This window comes from Schistocerca serialis, chromosome 8 (assembly GCF_023864345.2).
Source record: "Schistocerca serialis cubense isolate TAMUIC-IGC-003099 chromosome 8, iqSchSeri2.2, whole genome shotgun sequence".
NCBI classification, from domain to species: domain Eukaryota; kingdom Metazoa; phylum Arthropoda; class Insecta; order Orthoptera; family Acrididae; genus Schistocerca; species Schistocerca serialis.
The window spans coordinates 458,438,663-458,444,662 of NC_064645.1; the positions used below are offsets into that span (position 1 = coordinate 458,438,663).

Here is a 6,000-nt window from a genome sequence, read left to right on the forward strand (position 1 = left end):
CACAATCTATTGGTTATGAACTGTAGATTAAAACTGAAGAAACTGCAAAAATGTGGGAATTTAAGGAGATGGTACCTGGATAAACTGACTAAACCAGAGGTTGTACAGAGTTTTAGGAAGAGCGTAAGGGAGCAAATGGCAGGAATGCGGGAAAGAAATACAGTAGAAGAAGAATGCGTAGCTTTGAGGGATGAAGTAGTGTAGGCAGCAGAGGATCAAGTAGGTAAAAAGACGAGGGCTAGTAGAAATCCTTGGGTAACAGAAGAAATATTAAATTTAATTGATGAAAGGAGAAAATACAAAAATGCAGTAAATGAAGCAGGCAAAAAGAAATACAAACGTCTCAAAAATGAGATCGACAGGAAGTGCAAAATGGCTAAGCAGGCATGGCTAGAGGATAAATGTGAGGATGTAGAGGCTTATCTCACTAGGGGTAAGATAGATACTGCCTATAGGAAAATTAAAGAGACCTTTGGAGAAAAGCTCAGATGGAAACCCAGTTCTAAGCAAAGAAGGGAAAGCAGAAAAGTGGAAGGAGTATATAGAGGGTCTATACAAGGGCGATGTACTTGAGGACAGTATTATGGAAATGGAAGAGGATGTAGATGAAGATGAAATGGGAGATTTGATAGTGCGTGAAGAGTTTGACAGAGCACTGAAAGACCTGAAACGAAACAAGGCCCCGGGAATAGACAACATTCCATTAGTACTACTGACGGCCTTGGGAGAGCCAGTCCTGACAAAACTACCATCTGGTGAGCAAGATGTATGAACTGAACTGAACTCCTCCCGAACAGGCCATGAAGGCCCAAAGGTACTGACTGGCCGCCGTGTCATCCTCAGCCCACAGGCGTCACTGGACGCGGATATGGAGGGGCACGTGGTCAGCACACCGCTCTCCCGGCCGTATGTCAGTTTACGAGACCGGAGCCGCTACTTCTCAATCAAGTAGCTCCTCAGTTTGCCTCACAAGGGCTGAGTGCACCCCGCTTGCCAACAGCGCTGGGCAGACCGGATGGTCACCCATCCAAGTGCTAGCCGAGCCCGACAGCGCTTAACTTCGGTGATCTGACGGGAACCGGTGTTACCACTGCGGCAAGGCCGTTGGCGAGCAAGATGTATGAGACAGGCGAAATTCCCTCAGACTTCAAGAAGAATATAATAATTCCAATCCCAAAGAAAGGAGGTGTTGACACGTGTGAAAATTACCGAACTATCAGTTTAATAAATCACGGCTGCAAAATACTAACACGAATTCTTTACAGACGAATGGAAAAACTAGTAGAAGCCGACCTAGGGGAAGATTGGTTTGGATTCCGTAGAAATATTGGAACTCGTGAGGCAATGCTGACCCTACGACTTATCTTAGAAGCTAGATTAAGGAAAGACAAACCTACGTTTCTAGCATTTGTAGACTAAGAGAAAGCTTTTAAAATGTTCACTGGATTACTCTCTTTCAAATTCTGAAGGTGGCAGGGGTAAAATATAGGGAGCGAAAGGCTATTTACAATTTGTATAGAAACCAAATGGCAGTTATAAGAGTTGAGGGGCATGAAAGGGAAGCAGTGGTTGGGAAGGGAGTGAGACAGGGTTGTAGCTGTAGTGTTGGCAGAAGAGCCAACACTGTGTTTCTAGAGGAGGCCGAAATGCACGCGTTTAATTACACGCTGACTGGCGTGAGGTCTGGAACAGCACAATATCTTGAGAATTGCAAATAAAGTACGTAGATGATGTAATACTTAACTTTAATCCACAATTGTAGAACATCTCTCTTGATGATACATGCTTCACATAATAAATATCAAGTGAATACGGCGCCTTGCTAGGCCGTAGCAAATGACGTAGCTCAAGGCTATGCTAACTATCGTCTCGGCAAATGAGAGCGTACTTGTCAGTGAACCTTTCCTTGCAAAGCCGGCTGTACAACTGGGGCGAGTGCCGGGACATCTCTCTAGACCTGCCGTGTGGTGGCGCTCGGTCTGTAGTCCTGACAGTGGAGACACGCGGGTCCGACGTATACTAACGGACCGCGGTCGATTTAAAGGCTACCACCTAGCAAGTGTGGTGTCTGGCGGTGACACCACAGTAGCCTCTCCCTGATGTTATTCAATCTGTATATTGAGCACGCAATGAAGGAAACAAAAGAAAAATTCGGAGTAGGTATTAAAATCCATGGAGGAGAAATAAAAACTTTGAGGTTAGCCGATAACATTGTAATTCTATCAGAGACAGCAAAGGACTTGGAAGAGCAATTGAACGGAATGGATAGTGTCTTGAAAGGAGGATATAAGATGAACATCAACAAGAGCAAAACGAGGATAATGGAATGTAGTCGAATTAAGTTGGGTGATGCTGAGGGTATTAGATTAGGAAATGAGACACTTAAAGTAGTAAAGGAGTTTTGAACTTGGGGGAGCAAAATAACTGATGATGGTCGAAGTAGAGAGGATATAAAATGTAGATTGGCAATGGGAAGGAAAGCGTTTCTGAAGAAGAGAAATCTGTTAACATCGGGTATAGATTTAAGTGTCAGGAAGTCGTTTCTGAAAGTATTTGTATGGAGTGTAGCCTTGTATGGAAGTGAAACATGGACGATAAATAGTTTAGACAAGAAGAGAATAGAAGCTTTCGAAATGTGGTGCTACAGAAGAATGCTGAAGATTAGATGGTTACACCACATAACTAATGAGGAGGTATTGAATAGAATTGGGGAGAAGAGGAGTTTGTGGCACAACTTGACTAGAAGAACGGATCGGTTGGTAGATCACATTCTGAGGCATCAAGAGATCACCAATTTAGTAATGGAGGGCAGCGTGGAGGGTAAAAATCGTAGAGGGAGACCAAGAGATGAATACACCAAGCAGATTCAGAAGGATGTAGGTTGAAGTCGGTACTGGGAGATGAAGAAGCTTGCACAGGATAGAGTAGCATGGATAGTTGCATCAAACCAGTCTCAGGACTGAAGACCTAACAACAACAACAACATAGTAAAGTGAATATTTTATTTGCATTTTCCATTAGTTTACTAAACGCAAGAGTAACCATCAAAGAGAAATTAATCAGCAACTGAATTTTCTTTCACGATATCTAAAACAATCTGACAATGCTACAGTTGTTTACAAATTTTACGCCCGTAAAACCTACTGGTTTTATTGAGGTCATTAAACCATAGTAGTCTTAAGAGTATTTTCGTCTAGAAATGAATTGCCTTGACGGTTGATTGATCAAGAGCAGGAAAGGTAATATTTTACGAATATGTGACGAGAGGGACAAGTGCTTGAGAGAAGACTTCCCTTACAATACAAGTATCTGAGAGACGACTTTCCTATCAATCTCCTGGATAGTTTTGTTTCTCAAATCAACAGAGTGAGTTATCATGCAGTAGCAAAAGTGATGTAGTTTTGTTGCTCGACTTTCTTACACTGCAACCGAAAGGTGTCTCAGTTGTTGACAACAAATTCCAGCTGTGTTCCACACACACCTTGGGGCAGAATTTGTAGTCCAAAACACACTTTTGGAGCTAACAAATGTAAAATATCATGTTCACACTACACTTTGCTCTAGTCTACGTCCTTTGGTGGGGCTCAGCCTTTCATTTCTTCTTAGGAAGTTAACGATAAGGGCATCATAACATGTCACCAGTAACAGTACTGCAAAGGAATGCTCAATTAGCGACCTGATGACGTTCAATAATAGTCACTCCGTTGATTTATGTTGTTTCGAATTAGAGCATGCAGTACTCCTACACCAGACTTCTGGACTTTGCCTGTTGAATGCAAATGTCGCATGATGGTAAAATATTAATCTGTCACATATGTCAGTAGTCGAGACTTCCTTAATGTGGAAAATCGTTCATGCCAGAACGATCTTTGTTGAAACGAGAATATGTTTGTCTGGCGTATTTTTCCCAAAAGCACTCGCTCCAAACACAGTTCATATCTTTCTAGCTGCCTCCTCTACATTCACCCCTCTGTTATACCAAAGTAAATATTGTGTTGCAGATGTTAGACCTTTTTCCACTTGCGACTCAGTTTTACTATGCTTAACCGTAGTTCATGATTTTCAGATATGCAAAATCCAATACTTAACTGCAAGATACTAACTTTGGTCATCAGTCTACTGACTGGTTTGATGCGGCCCGCTACGAATTCCTTTCCTGTGCTAACCTCTTCATCTCAGAGTAGCACTTGCAACCTACGTCCTCAATTATTTGCTTGACGTATTCCAATCTCTGTCTTCCTCTACAGTTTTTTCCCTTTACGGCTCCCTCTAGTACCATGGAAGTCATTCCCTCATGTCTTAGCAGATGTCATATCGTCCTGTCCCTTCTCCTTATCAGTGTTTTCCACATATTCCTTTCCTCTCTGATTCTGCGTAGAACCTCCTCATCCCTTACCTTATCAGTCCACATAATTTTCAGCATTCGTCTATAGCACCACATCTCAAATGCTTCTATTCTCTTCTGTTCCGGTTTTCTCACAGTCCATGTTTCACTACCATACAATGCTGTACTCCAGACGTACATCCTCAGAAATTTTTTCCTCAAATTAAGGCCGGTATTTGATGTTAGTAGACTTCTCTTGGCCAGAAATGCCTTTTTTGCCATAGCGAGTCTGCTTTTGATGTCCTCCTTGCTCCGTCCGTCATTGGTTATTTTACTGCCTAGGTAGCAGAATTCCATAACTTCATTGACCTCGTGACCATCAATCCTGATGTTAAGTTTCTTGCTGTTCTCATTTCTACTACTTCTCATTACTTTGGTCTTTCTCCGATTTACTCTCAAACCATACTGTGTACTGATTAGACTGTTCATTCCGTTCAGCAGATCATTTAATTCTTCTTCACTTTCACTCAGGATAGCAATGTCATCAGCGAATCGTATCATTCATATCCTTTCACCTTGTATTTTAATTCCACTGCTGAACCTTTCTTTTATTTCCATCATTGCTTCCTCGATGTACAGATTGAAGAGTAGGGGCGAAAGGCTACAGCCTTGTCTTACACCCTTCTTAATACGAGCACTTCGTTCTTGATCGTCCACTCTTATTATTCCCTCTTGGTTGTTGTACGTATTGAATATGACCCGTCTCTCCCTATAGCTTACCCCTACTTTTTTCAGAATCTCGAACAGCTTGCACCATTTTATATTGTCGAACGCTTTTTCCAGGTCGCCAAATCCTATGAAAGTGTCTTGATTTTTCTTTAGCCTTGATTCTATTATTAGCCGTAATGTCAGAATCGCCTCTCTCGTCCCTTTACTTTTCCTAAAGCCAAACTGATCGTCACCCAGCGCATTCTCAATTTTCTTTTCCATTCTTTTGTATATTATTCTTGTAAGCAGCTTCGATGCATGAGCTGTTAAGCTGATTGTGCGATAATTCTCGCACTTGTCAGCTCTTGCCGTCTTCGGAATTGTGTGGATGATGCTTTTCCGAAAGTCAGATGGTATATCGCCAGACTCATATATTCTACATACCAACGTGAATAGTCGTTTTGTTGCCACTTCCTTCAATGTTTTTAGAAATTCTGATGGAATGTTATCTATCCCTTCTGCCTTATTTGACCGTAAGTCCTCCAAAGCTCTTTTAAATTCCGATTCTAATACTGGATCCCCTATCTCTTCTAAATCGACTCCTGTTTCTTCTTCTATCACATCAGACAAATCTTCACCCTCATAGAGGCTTTCAATGTATTCTTTCCACCTATCTGCTCTCTCCTCTGCATTTAACAGTGGAATTCTCGTTGCACTCTTAATGTTACCATCATTGCTTTTAATGTCACCAAAGGTTGTTTTGACTTTCCTGTATGCTGAGTCTGTCCTTCCAACAATCATATCTTTTTCGATGCCTTCACATTTTTCCTGCAGCCATTTCGTCTTAGCTTCCCTGCACTTCCTATTTATTTCATTCCTCAGCGACTTGTATTTCTGTATTCCTGATTTTCCCGGAACATGTTTGTACTTCCTCCTTTCATCAATCAACTGAAGTATTTCTTCTGTTA

General features: G+C 41.7%; 1 pseudogene; it reads right to left on the reverse strand.

Annotated features, from left to right (window-relative positions):
* Window positions 1-991: 991 nt before the first annotated feature.
* LOC126417897 (5S ribosomal RNA) lies at window positions 992-1,109 on the reverse strand (annotated as a pseudogene).
* Between the last annotated feature and the right edge of the window lie 4,891 nt (window positions 1,110-6,000).